This window comes from Acipenser ruthenus, chromosome 44 (genome assembly GCF_902713425.1).
Source record: "Acipenser ruthenus chromosome 44, fAciRut3.2 maternal haplotype, whole genome shotgun sequence".
Lineage (NCBI taxonomy): Eukaryota > Metazoa > Chordata > Actinopteri > Acipenseriformes > Acipenseridae > Acipenser > Acipenser ruthenus.
In genome coordinates, this window is record NC_081232.1 from 5,962,864 (window position 1) to 5,972,894 (window position 10,031).

At 43.7% G+C, this 10,031-nt stretch overlaps 35 non-coding genes and 10 pseudogenes across 35 annotated transcripts; all 45 read left to right on the forward strand.

Moving 5' to 3' along the window:
- The first annotated feature begins 44 nt into the window (after positions 1-44).
- LOC131712049 (5S ribosomal RNA) lies at positions 45-163 on the forward strand. Its single transcript, XR_009313938.1, has one exon. It is a non-coding gene; the product is annotated as a 5S ribosomal RNA (ribosomal RNA).
- Positions 164-263: 100 nt separating this feature from the next.
- Positions 264-382, forward strand: LOC131713241 (5S ribosomal RNA; annotated as a pseudogene).
- Positions 383-496: 114 nt separating this feature from the next.
- LOC131712050 (5S ribosomal RNA) lies at positions 497-615 on the forward strand. Its single transcript, XR_009313939.1, has one exon. It is a non-coding gene; the product is annotated as a 5S ribosomal RNA (ribosomal RNA).
- Positions 616-715: 100 nt separating this feature from the next.
- Positions 716-834, forward strand: LOC131713131 (5S ribosomal RNA). The gene has a single exon (XR_009315018.1). It is a non-coding gene; the product is annotated as a 5S ribosomal RNA (ribosomal RNA).
- Positions 835-934: 100 nt separating this feature from the next.
- Positions 935-1,043, forward strand: LOC131715850 (5S ribosomal RNA; annotated as a pseudogene).
- Positions 1,044-1,143: 100 nt separating this feature from the next.
- On the forward strand, positions 1,144-1,262 carry LOC131710339 (5S ribosomal RNA). The gene has a single exon (XR_009312211.1). It is a non-coding gene; the product is annotated as a 5S ribosomal RNA (ribosomal RNA).
- A 114-nt stretch (positions 1,263-1,376) lies between these two features.
- Positions 1,377-1,495, forward strand: LOC131710182 (5S ribosomal RNA). The gene has a single exon (XR_009312051.1). It is a non-coding gene; the product is annotated as a 5S ribosomal RNA (ribosomal RNA).
- Positions 1,496-1,608: 113 nt separating this feature from the next.
- LOC131713710 (5S ribosomal RNA) lies at positions 1,609-1,727 on the forward strand (annotated as a pseudogene).
- Positions 1,728-1,842: 115 nt separating this feature from the next.
- On the forward strand, positions 1,843-1,961 carry LOC131711262 (5S ribosomal RNA). Its single transcript, XR_009313145.1, has one exon. It is a non-coding gene; the product is annotated as a 5S ribosomal RNA (ribosomal RNA).
- A 98-nt stretch (positions 1,962-2,059) lies between these two features.
- LOC131712738 (5S ribosomal RNA) lies at positions 2,060-2,178 on the forward strand. Its single transcript, XR_009314627.1, has one exon. It is a non-coding gene; the product is annotated as a 5S ribosomal RNA (ribosomal RNA).
- Positions 2,179-2,278: 100 nt separating this feature from the next.
- Positions 2,279-2,397, forward strand: LOC131711061 (5S ribosomal RNA). Its single transcript, XR_009312943.1, has one exon. It is a non-coding gene; the product is annotated as a 5S ribosomal RNA (ribosomal RNA).
- A 97-nt stretch (positions 2,398-2,494) lies between these two features.
- Positions 2,495-2,613, forward strand: LOC131720694 (5S ribosomal RNA). Its single transcript, XR_009319591.1, has one exon. It is a non-coding gene; the product is annotated as a 5S ribosomal RNA (ribosomal RNA).
- Positions 2,614-2,724: 111 nt separating this feature from the next.
- LOC131713402 (5S ribosomal RNA) lies at positions 2,725-2,843 on the forward strand (annotated as a pseudogene).
- Positions 2,844-2,943: 100 nt separating this feature from the next.
- On the forward strand, positions 2,944-3,062 carry LOC131713745 (5S ribosomal RNA; annotated as a pseudogene).
- Positions 3,063-3,162: 100 nt separating this feature from the next.
- LOC131709839 (5S ribosomal RNA) lies at positions 3,163-3,281 on the forward strand. The gene has a single exon (XR_009311703.1). It is a non-coding gene; the product is annotated as a 5S ribosomal RNA (ribosomal RNA).
- A 111-nt stretch (positions 3,282-3,392) lies between these two features.
- Positions 3,393-3,511, forward strand: LOC131720568 (5S ribosomal RNA). The gene has a single exon (XR_009319465.1). It is a non-coding gene; the product is annotated as a 5S ribosomal RNA (ribosomal RNA).
- A 101-nt stretch (positions 3,512-3,612) lies between these two features.
- On the forward strand, positions 3,613-3,731 carry LOC131720730 (5S ribosomal RNA). The gene has a single exon (XR_009319627.1). It is a non-coding gene; the product is annotated as a 5S ribosomal RNA (ribosomal RNA).
- A 113-nt stretch (positions 3,732-3,844) lies between these two features.
- On the forward strand, positions 3,845-3,963 carry LOC131713711 (5S ribosomal RNA; annotated as a pseudogene).
- Positions 3,964-4,078: 115 nt separating this feature from the next.
- On the forward strand, positions 4,079-4,197 carry LOC131711263 (5S ribosomal RNA). The gene has a single exon (XR_009313146.1). It is a non-coding gene; the product is annotated as a 5S ribosomal RNA (ribosomal RNA).
- A 98-nt stretch (positions 4,198-4,295) lies between these two features.
- LOC131712739 (5S ribosomal RNA) lies at positions 4,296-4,414 on the forward strand. Its single transcript, XR_009314628.1, has one exon. It is a non-coding gene; the product is annotated as a 5S ribosomal RNA (ribosomal RNA).
- A 100-nt stretch (positions 4,415-4,514) lies between these two features.
- LOC131711062 (5S ribosomal RNA) lies at positions 4,515-4,633 on the forward strand. The gene has a single exon (XR_009312944.1). It is a non-coding gene; the product is annotated as a 5S ribosomal RNA (ribosomal RNA).
- Positions 4,634-4,730: 97 nt separating this feature from the next.
- LOC131712087 (5S ribosomal RNA) lies at positions 4,731-4,849 on the forward strand. Its single transcript, XR_009313976.1, has one exon. It is a non-coding gene; the product is annotated as a 5S ribosomal RNA (ribosomal RNA).
- Positions 4,850-4,963: 114 nt separating this feature from the next.
- LOC131713403 (5S ribosomal RNA) lies at positions 4,964-5,082 on the forward strand (annotated as a pseudogene).
- A 100-nt stretch (positions 5,083-5,182) lies between these two features.
- LOC131713747 (5S ribosomal RNA) lies at positions 5,183-5,301 on the forward strand (annotated as a pseudogene).
- Positions 5,302-5,401: 100 nt separating this feature from the next.
- On the forward strand, positions 5,402-5,520 carry LOC131709841 (5S ribosomal RNA). The gene has a single exon (XR_009311705.1). It is a non-coding gene; the product is annotated as a 5S ribosomal RNA (ribosomal RNA).
- Positions 5,521-5,631: 111 nt separating this feature from the next.
- On the forward strand, positions 5,632-5,750 carry LOC131720569 (5S ribosomal RNA). Its single transcript, XR_009319466.1, has one exon. It is a non-coding gene; the product is annotated as a 5S ribosomal RNA (ribosomal RNA).
- Positions 5,751-5,851: 101 nt separating this feature from the next.
- LOC131720571 (5S ribosomal RNA) lies at positions 5,852-5,970 on the forward strand. Its single transcript, XR_009319468.1, has one exon. It is a non-coding gene; the product is annotated as a 5S ribosomal RNA (ribosomal RNA).
- A 113-nt stretch (positions 5,971-6,083) lies between these two features.
- On the forward strand, positions 6,084-6,202 carry LOC131712052 (5S ribosomal RNA). The gene has a single exon (XR_009313941.1). It is a non-coding gene; the product is annotated as a 5S ribosomal RNA (ribosomal RNA).
- A 100-nt stretch (positions 6,203-6,302) lies between these two features.
- On the forward strand, positions 6,303-6,421 carry LOC131720572 (5S ribosomal RNA). Its single transcript, XR_009319469.1, has one exon. It is a non-coding gene; the product is annotated as a 5S ribosomal RNA (ribosomal RNA).
- Positions 6,422-6,534: 113 nt separating this feature from the next.
- On the forward strand, positions 6,535-6,653 carry LOC131712053 (5S ribosomal RNA). Its single transcript, XR_009313942.1, has one exon. It is a non-coding gene; the product is annotated as a 5S ribosomal RNA (ribosomal RNA).
- Positions 6,654-6,753: 100 nt separating this feature from the next.
- LOC131713242 (5S ribosomal RNA) lies at positions 6,754-6,872 on the forward strand (annotated as a pseudogene).
- A 114-nt stretch (positions 6,873-6,986) lies between these two features.
- LOC131712054 (5S ribosomal RNA) lies at positions 6,987-7,105 on the forward strand. Its single transcript, XR_009313943.1, has one exon. It is a non-coding gene; the product is annotated as a 5S ribosomal RNA (ribosomal RNA).
- Positions 7,106-7,205: 100 nt separating this feature from the next.
- On the forward strand, positions 7,206-7,324 carry LOC131713132 (5S ribosomal RNA). The gene has a single exon (XR_009315019.1). It is a non-coding gene; the product is annotated as a 5S ribosomal RNA (ribosomal RNA).
- A 100-nt stretch (positions 7,325-7,424) lies between these two features.
- On the forward strand, positions 7,425-7,533 carry LOC131715851 (5S ribosomal RNA; annotated as a pseudogene).
- A 100-nt stretch (positions 7,534-7,633) lies between these two features.
- LOC131710340 (5S ribosomal RNA) lies at positions 7,634-7,752 on the forward strand. The gene has a single exon (XR_009312212.1). It is a non-coding gene; the product is annotated as a 5S ribosomal RNA (ribosomal RNA).
- A 114-nt stretch (positions 7,753-7,866) lies between these two features.
- LOC131712055 (5S ribosomal RNA) lies at positions 7,867-7,985 on the forward strand. Its single transcript, XR_009313944.1, has one exon. It is a non-coding gene; the product is annotated as a 5S ribosomal RNA (ribosomal RNA).
- A 100-nt stretch (positions 7,986-8,085) lies between these two features.
- On the forward strand, positions 8,086-8,204 carry LOC131720573 (5S ribosomal RNA). Its single transcript, XR_009319470.1, has one exon. It is a non-coding gene; the product is annotated as a 5S ribosomal RNA (ribosomal RNA).
- A 100-nt stretch (positions 8,205-8,304) lies between these two features.
- Positions 8,305-8,423, forward strand: LOC131720574 (5S ribosomal RNA). Its single transcript, XR_009319471.1, has one exon. It is a non-coding gene; the product is annotated as a 5S ribosomal RNA (ribosomal RNA).
- Positions 8,424-8,537: 114 nt separating this feature from the next.
- Positions 8,538-8,656, forward strand: LOC131712056 (5S ribosomal RNA). Its single transcript, XR_009313945.1, has one exon. It is a non-coding gene; the product is annotated as a 5S ribosomal RNA (ribosomal RNA).
- Positions 8,657-8,756: 100 nt separating this feature from the next.
- On the forward strand, positions 8,757-8,875 carry LOC131709842 (5S ribosomal RNA). The gene has a single exon (XR_009311706.1). It is a non-coding gene; the product is annotated as a 5S ribosomal RNA (ribosomal RNA).
- A 111-nt stretch (positions 8,876-8,986) lies between these two features.
- On the forward strand, positions 8,987-9,105 carry LOC131720575 (5S ribosomal RNA). The gene has a single exon (XR_009319472.1). It is a non-coding gene; the product is annotated as a 5S ribosomal RNA (ribosomal RNA).
- A 100-nt stretch (positions 9,106-9,205) lies between these two features.
- On the forward strand, positions 9,206-9,324 carry LOC131720576 (5S ribosomal RNA). The gene has a single exon (XR_009319473.1). It is a non-coding gene; the product is annotated as a 5S ribosomal RNA (ribosomal RNA).
- Positions 9,325-9,424: 100 nt separating this feature from the next.
- LOC131720577 (5S ribosomal RNA) lies at positions 9,425-9,543 on the forward strand. Its single transcript, XR_009319474.1, has one exon. It is a non-coding gene; the product is annotated as a 5S ribosomal RNA (ribosomal RNA).
- Positions 9,544-9,657: 114 nt separating this feature from the next.
- Positions 9,658-9,776, forward strand: LOC131712057 (5S ribosomal RNA). Its single transcript, XR_009313946.1, has one exon. It is a non-coding gene; the product is annotated as a 5S ribosomal RNA (ribosomal RNA).
- A 100-nt stretch (positions 9,777-9,876) lies between these two features.
- On the forward strand, positions 9,877-9,995 carry LOC131709843 (5S ribosomal RNA). The gene has a single exon (XR_009311707.1). It is a non-coding gene; the product is annotated as a 5S ribosomal RNA (ribosomal RNA).
- The last annotated feature ends 36 nt before the right edge of the window (positions 9,996-10,031 follow it).

Sequence of the window (10,031 nt, forward strand, 5' to 3'; positions counted from 1 at the left end):
CCCCAGCTCACTAAACATAAAAGTCATGAAAGCAGAAAGCAATCATCTGCGGCCACACCACCTTGAATAAGCCTGATCTCGTCTGATCTCAGAAGCTAAGCAATGTTGGGCTTGGTTAGTACTTGGATGGGAGACCACCTGGGAATATCAAGTGCTGCAGGCATTCCATTTTACAATTGAAATGTGTGGAGGACAAAAGGAAATTTTGGAGGAATCACCCCCAGCTCACTAAACATAAAAGTCATGAAAGCAGAAATGCAATCATCTGCGGCCACACCACCTTGAATAAGCCTGATCTCGTCTGATCTCAGAACCTAAGCAATGTTGGGCTTGGTTAGTACTTGGATGGGATACCACCTGGGAATATCAAGTGCTGCAGGCATTACATTTTTGTAATTACATTTTACAATTGAAATGTGTGGAGGACAAAAGGAAATTTTATAGGAATCACCCCCAGCTCACTAAACATAAAAGTCATGAAAGCAGAAATGCAATCATCTGCGGCCACACCACCTTGAATAAGCCTGATCTCGTCTGATCTCAGAAGCTAAGCAATGTTGGGCTTGGTTAGTACTTGGATGGGAGACCACCTGGGAATATCAAGTGCTGCAGGCATTACATTTTACAATTGAAATGTGTGGAGAACAAAAGGAAATTTTGGAGGAATCACCCCCAGCTCACTAAACATAAAAGTCATGAAAGCAGAAATGCAATCGCCTGCGGCCACACCACCTTGAATAAGCCTGATCTCATATGATCTAAGAAGCTAAGCAATGTTGGGCTTGGTTAGTACTTGGATGGGAGACCACCTGGGAATATCAAGTGCTGCAGGCATTACATTTTACAATTGAAATGTGTGGAGGACAAAAGGAAATTTTGGAGGAATCACCCCCAGCTCACTAAACATAAATGTCATGAAAGCAGAACTGCAATCGCCTGCGGCCACACCACCTTGAATAAGTCTGATCTCAGAAGCTAAGCAATGTTGGGCTTGGTTAGTACTTGGATGGGAGACCACCTGGGAATATCAAGTGCTGCAGGCATTACATTTTACAATTGAAATGTGTGGAGGACAAAAGGAAATTTTGGAGGAATCACCCCCCGCTCACTAAACATAAAAGTCATGAAAGCAGAAATGCAATCGCCTGCGGCCACACCACCTTGAATTAGCCTGATCTCGTCTGATCTCAGAAGCTAAGCAATGTTGGGCTTGGTTAGTACTTGGATGGGAGACCACCTGGGAATATCAAGTGCTGCAGGCATTACATTTTTGTAATTACATTTTACAATTGAAATGTGTGGAGGACAAAAGGAAATTTTGGAGGAATCACCCCCAGCTCACTAAACATAAAAGTCATGAAAGCAGAACTGCAATCGCCTGCGGTCACACCACCTTGAATAAGCCTGATCTCGTCTGATCTCAGAAGCTAAGCAATGTTGGGCTTGGTTAGTACTTGGATGGGCGACCACCTGGGAATATCAAGTGCTGCAGGCATTATATTTTTGTAATTACATTTTACAATTGAAATGTGTGGAGGACAAAAGGAAATTTTGGAGGAATCACCCCCAGCTCACTAAACATAAAAGTCATGAAAGGGAAATGCAATCGCCTGCGGCCACACCACCTTGAATAAGCCTGATCTCGTCTGATCTCAGATGGTAAGCAATGTTGGGCTTGGTTAGTACTTGGATGGGAGACCACGTGGGAATATCAAGTGCTGCAGACATTACATTCTTTCTAATTACATTTTACAATTGAAATGTGTGGAGGACAAAAGGAAATTTTGGAGGAATCACCCCCAGCTCACTAAACATAAAAGTCATGAAAGCAGAACTGCAATCGCCTGCGGCCACACCACCTTGAATAAGTCTGATCTCGTCTGATCTCAGAAGCTAAGCAATGTTGGGCTTGGTTAGTACTTGGATGGGAGACCACCTGGGAATATCAAGTGCTGCAGGCATTACATTTTACAATTGAAATGTGTGGAGGACAAAAGGAAATTTTGGAGGAATCACCCCAGATCACTAAACATAAAAGTCATGAAGCAGAAATACAATCAACTGCGGCCACACCACCTTGAATAAGCCTGATCTCGTCTGATCTCAGAAGCTAAGCAATGTTGGGCTTGGTTAGTACTTGGATGGGAGACCACCTGGGAATATCAAGTGCTGCAGGCATTACATTTTACAATTGAAATGTGTGGAGGACAAATGGAAATTTTGGAGGAATCACCCCCAGCTCACTAAACATAAAAGTCATGAAAGCAGAAATGCAATCGCCTGCGGCCACACCACCTTGAATGAGCCTGATCTCGTCTGATCTCAGAAGCTAAGCAATGTTGGGCTTGGTTAGTCCTTGGATGGGAGACCACCTGGGAATATCAAGTGCCGCAGGCATTACATTTTACAATTGAAATGTGTGGACAAAAGGAAATTTTGGAGGAATCACCCCCAGCTCACTAAACATAAAAGTCATGAAAGCAGAAATGCAATCGCCTGCAGCCACACCACCTTGAATAAGCCTGATCTCGTCTGATCTCAGAAGCTAAGCAATGTTGGGCTTGGTTAGTACTTGGATGGGAGACCACCTGGGAATATCAAGTGCTGCAGGCATATTTTTGTAATTACATTTTACAATTGAAATGTGTGGAGGACAAAAGGAAATTTTGGAGGAATCACCCCCAACTCACTGAACATAAAAGTCATGAAAGCAGGAATGCAATCGCCGGCGGCCACACCACCTTCAATAAGCCTGATCCCGTCTGATCTCAGAAGCTAAGCAATGTTGGGCTTGGATAGTACTTGGATGGGAGACCACCTGGGAATATCAAGTGCTGCAGGTATTACATTTTACAATTGAAATGTGTGGAGGACAAAAGGAAATTTTGGAGGAATCACCCCCAGCTCACTAAACATAAAAGTCATGAAAGCAGAAATGCAATCATCTGCGGCCACACCACCTTGAATAAGCCTAATCTCGTCTGATCTCAGAAGCTAAGCAATGTTGGGCTTGGTTAGTACTTGGATGGGAGACCACCTGGGAATATCAAGTGCTGCAGGCATTCCATTTTACAATTGAAATGTGTGGAGGACAAAAGGAAATTTTGGAGGAATCACCCCCAGCTCACTAAACATAAAAGTCATGAAAGCAGAAATGCAATCGCCTGCGGCCACACCACCTTGAATAAGCCTGATCTCGTCTGATCTCAGAACCTAAGCAATGTTGGGCTTGGTTAGTACTTGGATGGGAGACCACCTGGGAATATCAAGTGCTGCAGGCATATTTTTGTAATTACATTTTACAATTGAAATGTGTGGAGGACAAAAGGAAATTTTGGAGGAATCACCCCCAGCTCACTAAACATAAAAGTCATGAAAGCAGAACAGCAATCGCCTGCGGCCACACCACCTTGAATAAGCCTGATCTCGTCTGATCTCAGAAGCTAAGCAATGTTGGGCTTGGTTAGTACTTGGATGGGAGACCACCTGGGAATATCAAGTGCTGCAGGCATTACATTTTACAATTGAAATGTGTGGAGGACAAAAGGAAATTTTGGAGGAATCCACCCCCAGCTCACTAAACATAAAAGTCATGAAAGCAGAAATGCAATCGCCTGCGGCCACACCACCTTGAATAAGCCTGATCTCGTCTGATCTCAGAAGCTAAGCAATGTTGGGCTTGGTTAGTACTTGGATGGGCGACCACCTGGGAATATCAAGTGCTGCAGGCATTATATTTTTGTAATTACATTTTACAATTGAAATGTGTGGAGGACAAAAGGAAATTTTGGAGGAATCACCCCCAGCTCACTAAACATAAAAGTCATGAAAGGGAAATGCAATCGCCTGCGGCCACACCACCTTGAATAAGCCTGATCTCGTCTGATCTCAGATGGTAAGCAATGTTGGGCTTGGTTAGTACTTGGATGGGAGACCACGTGGGAATATCAAGTGCTGCAGACATTACATTCTTTCTAATTACATTTTACAATTGAAATGTGTGGAGGACAAAAGGAAATTTTGGAGGAATCACCCCCAGCTCACTAAACATAAAAGTCATGAAAGCAGAACTGCAATCGCCTGCGGCCACACCACCTTGAATAAGTCTGATCTCGTCTGATCTCAGAAGCTAAGCAATGTTGGGCTTGGTTAGTACTTGGATGGGAGACCACCTGGGAATATCAAGTGCTGCAGGCATTACATTTTACAATTGAAATGTGTGGAGGACAAAAGGAAATTTTGGAGGAATCACCCCAGATCACTAAACATAAAAGTCATGAAGCAGAAATACAATCAACTGCGGCCACACCACCTTGAATAAGCCTGATCTCGTCTGATCTCAGAAGCTAAGCAATGTTGGGCTTGGTTAGTACTTGGATGGGAGACCACCTGGGAATATCAAGTGCTGCAGGCATTACATTTTACAATTGAAATGTGTGGAGGACAAATGGAAATTTTGGAGGAATCACCCCCAGCTCACTAAACATAAAAGTCATGAAAGCAGAAATGCAATCGCCTGCGGCCACACCACCTTGAATGAGCCTGATCTCGTCTGATCTCAGAAGCTAAGCAATGTTGGGCTTGGTTAGTCCTTGGATGGGAGACCACCTGGGAATATCAAGTGCCGCAGGCATTACATTTTACAATTGAAATGTGTGGACAAAAGGAAATTTTGGAGGAATCACCCCCAGCTCACTAAACATAAAAGTCATGAAAGCAGAAATGCAATCGCCTGCAGCCACACCACCTTGAATAAGCCTGATCTCGTCTGATCTCAGAAGCTAAGCAATATTGGGCTTGGTTAGTACTTGGATGGGAGACCACCTGGGAATATCAAGTGCTGCAGGCATTACATTTTTGTAATTACATTTTACAATTGAAATGTGTGGAGGACAAAAGGAAATTTTGGAGGAATCACCCCCAACTCACTGAACATAAAAGTCATGAAAGCAGGAATGCAATCGCCGGCGGCCACACCACCTTCAATAAGCCTGATCCCGTCTGATCTCAGAAGCTAAGCAATGTTGGGCTTGGATAGTACTTGGATGGGAGACCACCTGGGAATATCAAGTGCTGCAGGTATTACATTTTACAATTGAAATGTGTGGAGGACAAAAGGAAATTTTGGAGGAATCACCCCCAGCTCACTAAACATAAAAGTCATGAAAGCAGAAATGCAATCATCTGCGGCCACACCACCTTGAATAAGCCTAATCTCGTCTGATCTCAGAAGCTAAGCAATGTTGGGCTTGGTTAGTACTTGGATGGGAGACCACCTGGGAATATCAAGTGCTGCAGGCATTCCATTTTACAATTGAAATGTGTGGAGGACAAAAGGAAATTTTGGAGGAATCACCCCCAGCTCACTAAACATAAAAGTCATGAAAGCAGAAATGCAATCGCCTGCGGCCACACCACCTTGAATAAGCCTGATCTCGTCTGATCTCAGAACCTAAGCAATGTTGGGCTTGGTTAGTACTTGGATGGGAGACCACCTGGGAATATCAAGTGCTGCAGGCATATTTTTGTAATTACATTTTACAATTGAAATGTGTGGAGGACAAAAGGAAATTTTGGAGGAATCACCCCCAGCTCACTAAACATAAAAGTCATGAAAGCAGAACAGCAATCGCCTGCGGCCACACCACCTTGAATAAGCCTGATCTCGTCTGATCTCAGAAGCTAAGCAATGTTGGGCTTGGTTAGTACTTGGATGGGAGACCACCTGGGAATATCAAGTGCTGCAGGCATTACATTTTACAATTGAAATGTGTGGAGGACAAAAGGAAATTTTGGAGGAATCCACCCCCAGCTCACTAAACATAAAAGTCATGAAAGCAGAAATGCAATCGCCTGCGGCCACACCACCTTGAATAAGCCTGATCTCGTCTGATCTCAGAAGCTAAGCAATGTTGGGCTTGGTTAGTACTTGGATGGGAGACCACCTGGGAATATCAAGTGCTGCAGGCATTACATTTTTGTAATTACATTTTACAATTGAAATGTTGGAGGACAAAAGGAAATTTTGGAGGAATCACCCCCAGCTCACTAAACATAAAAGTCATGAAAGCAGAAATGCAATCATCTGCGGCCACACCACCTTGAATAAGCCTGATCTCGTCTGATCTCAGAAGCTAAGCAATGTTGGGCTTGGTTAGTACTTGGATGGGAGACCACCTGGGAATATCAAGTGCTGCAGGCATTCCATTTTACAATTGAAATGTGTGGAGGACAAAAGGAAATTTTGGAGGAATCACCCCCAGCTCACTAAACATAAAAGTCATGAAAGCAGAAATGCAATCGCCTGCGGCCACACCACCTTGAATAAGCCTGATCTCGTCTGATCTCAGAAGCTAAGCAATGTTGGGCTTGGTTAGTACTTGGATGGGAGACCACCTGGGAATATCAAGTGCTGCAGGCATTACATTTTTGTAATTACATTTTACAATTGAAATGTGTGGAGGACAAAAGGAAATTTTATAGGAATCACCCCCAGCTCACTAAACATAAAAGTCATGAAAGCAGAAAGCAATCATCTGCGGCCACACCACCTTGAATAAGCCTGATCTCGTCTGATCTCAGAAGCTAAGCAATGTTGGGCTTGGTTAGTACTTGGATGGGAGACCACCTGGGAATATCAAGTGCTGCAGGCATTCCATTTTACAATTGAAATGTGTGGAGGACAAAAGGAAATTTTGGAGGAATCACCCCCAGCTCACTAAACATAAAAGTCATGAAAGCAGAAATGCAATCATCTGCGGCCACACCACCTTGAATAAGCCTGATCTCGTCTGATCTCAGAACCTAAGCAATGTTGGGCTTGGTTAGTACTTGGATGGGATACCACCTGGGAATATCAAGTGCTGCAGGCATTACATTTTTGTAATTACATTTTACAATTGAAATGTGTGGAGGACAAAAGGAAATTTTATAGGAATCACCCCCAGCTCACTAAACATAAAAGTCATGAAAGCAGAAATGCAATCATCTGCGGCCACACCACCTTGAATAAGCCTGATCTCGTCTGATCTCAGAAGCTAAGCAATGTTGGGCTTGGTTAGTACTTGGATGGGAGACCACCTGGGAATATCAAGTGCTGCAGGCATTACATTTTACAATTGAAATGTGTGGAGAACAAAAGGAAATTTTGGAGGAATCACCCCCAGCTCACTAAACATAAAAGTCATGAAAGCAGAAATGCAATCGCCTGCGGCCACACCACCTTGAATAAGCCTGATCTCATATGATCTAAGAAGCTAAGCAATGTTGGGCTTGGTTAGTACTTGGATGGGAGACCACCTGGGAATATCAAGTGCTGCAGGCATTACATTTTACAATTGAAATGTGTGGAGGACAAAAGGAAATTTTGGAGGAATCACCCCCAGCTCACTAAACATAAATGTCATGAAAGCAGAACTGCAATCGCCTGCGGCCACACCACCTTGAATAAGTCTGATCTCAGAAGCTAAGCAATGTTGGGCTTGGTTAGTACTTGGATGGGAGACCACCTGGGAATATCAAGTGCTGCAGGCATTACATTTTACAATTGAAATGTGTGGAGGACAAAAGGAAATTTTGGAGGAATCACCCCCCGCTCACTAAACATAAAAGTCATGAAAGCAGAAATGCAATCGCCTGCGGCCACACCACCTTGAATTAGCCTGATCTCGTCTGATCTCAGAAGCTAAGCAATGTTGGGCTTGGTTAGTACTTGGATGGGAGACCACCTGGGAATATCAAGTGCTGCAGGCATTACATTTTTGTAATTACATTTTACAATTGAAATGTGTGGAGGACAAAAGGAAATTTTGGAGGAATCACCCCCAGCTCACTAAACATAAAAGTCATGAAAGCAGAAATGCAATCATCTGCGGCCACACCACCTTGAATAAGCCTGATCTCGTCTGATCTCAGAAGCTAAGCAATGTTGGGCTTGGTTAGTACTTGGATGGGAGACCACCTGGGAATATCAAGTGCTGCAGGCATTATATTTTACAATTGAAATGTGTGGAGGACAAAAGGAAATTTTGGAGGAATCACCCCCAGCTCACTAAACATAAAAGTCATGAAAGCAGAAATGCAATCGCCTGCGGCCACACCACCTTGAATAAGCCTGATCTCGTCTGATCTCAGAAGCTAAGCAATGTTGGGCTTGGTTAGTACTTGGATGGGAGACCACCTGGGAATATCAAGTGCTGCAGGCATTACATTTTATAATTGAAATGTGTGGAGAACAAAAGGAAATTTTGGAGGAATCACCCCCAGCTCACTAAACATAAAAGTCATGAAAGCAGAACAGCAATCGCCTGCGGCCACACCACCTTGAATAAGCCTGATCTCGTCTGATCTCAGAAGCTAAGCAATGTTGGGCTTGGTTAGTACTTGGATGGGAGACCACCTGGGAATATCAAGTGCTGCAGGCATTACATTTTTGTAATTACATTTTACAATTGAAATGTGTGGAGGACAAAAGGAAATTTTGGAGGAATCACCCCCAGCTCACTAAACATAAAAGTCATGAAAGCAGAAATGCAATCATCTGCGGCCACACCACCTTGAATAAGCCTGATCTCGTCTGATCTCAGAAGCTAAGCAATGTTGGGCTTGGTTAGTACTTGGATGGGAGACCACCTGGGAATATCAAGTGCTGCAGGCATTCCATTTTACAATTGAAATGTGTGGAGGACAAAAGGAAATTTTGGAGGAATCACCCCCAGCTCACTAAACATAAAAGTCATGAAAGCAGAAATGCAATCGCCTGCGGCCACACCACCTTGAATAAGCCTGATCTCGTCTGATCTCAGAACCTAAGCAATGTTGGGCTTGGTTAGTACTTGGATGGGAGACCACCTGGGAATATCAAGTGCTGCAGGCATATTTTTGTAATTACATTTTACAATTGAAATGTGTGGAGGACAAAAGGAAATTTTGGAGGAATCACCCCCAGCTCACTAAACATAAAAGTCATGAAAGCAGAACAGCAGTCGCCTGCGGCCACACCACCTTGAATAAGCCTGATCTCGTCTGATCTCAGAAGCTAAGCAATGTTGGGCTTGGTTAGTACTTGGATGGGAGACCACCTGGGAATATCAAGTGCTGCAGGCATTACATTTTACAATTGAAATGTGTGGAGGACAAAAGGAAATTTTGGAGGAATCACCCCCAGCTCACTAAACATAAAAGTCATGAAAGCAGAAATGCAATCGCCTGCGGCCACACCACCTTGAATAAGCCTGATCTCGTCTGATCTCAGAAGCTAAGCAATGTTGGGCTTGGTTAGTACTTGGATGGGAGACCACCTGGGAATATCAAGTGCTGCAGGCATTACATTTTATAATTGAAATGTGTGGAGAACAAAAGGAAATTTTGGAGGAATCACCCCCAGCTCACTAAACATAAAAGTCATGAAAGCAGAACAGCAATCGCCTGCGGCCACACCACCTTGAATAAGCCTGATCTCGTCTGATCTCAGAAGCTAAGCAATGTTGGGCTTGGTTAGTACTTGGATGGGAGACCACCTGGGAATATCAAGTGCTGCAGGCATTACATTTTTGTAATTACATTTTACAATTGAAATGTGTGGAGGACAAAAGGAAATTTTGGAGGAATCACCCCCAGCTCACTAAACATAAAAGTCATGAAAGCAGAAATGCAATCATCTGCGGCCACACCACCTTGAATAAGCCTGATCTCGTCTGATCTCAGAAGCTAAGCAATGTTGGGCTTGGTTAGTACTTGGATGGGAGACCACCTGGGAATATCAAGTGCTGCAGGCATTCCATTTTACAATTGAAATGTGTGGAGGACAAAAGGAAATTTTGGAGGAATCACCCCCAGCTCACTAAACATAAAAGTCATGAAAGCAGAAATGCAATCGCCTGCGGCCACACCACCTTGAATAAGCCTGATCTCGTCTGATCTCAGAACCTAAGCAATGTTGGGCTTGGTTAGTACTTGGATGGGAGACCACCTGGGAATATCAAGTGCTGCAGGCATTACATTTTTGTAATTACATTTTACAATTGAAATGT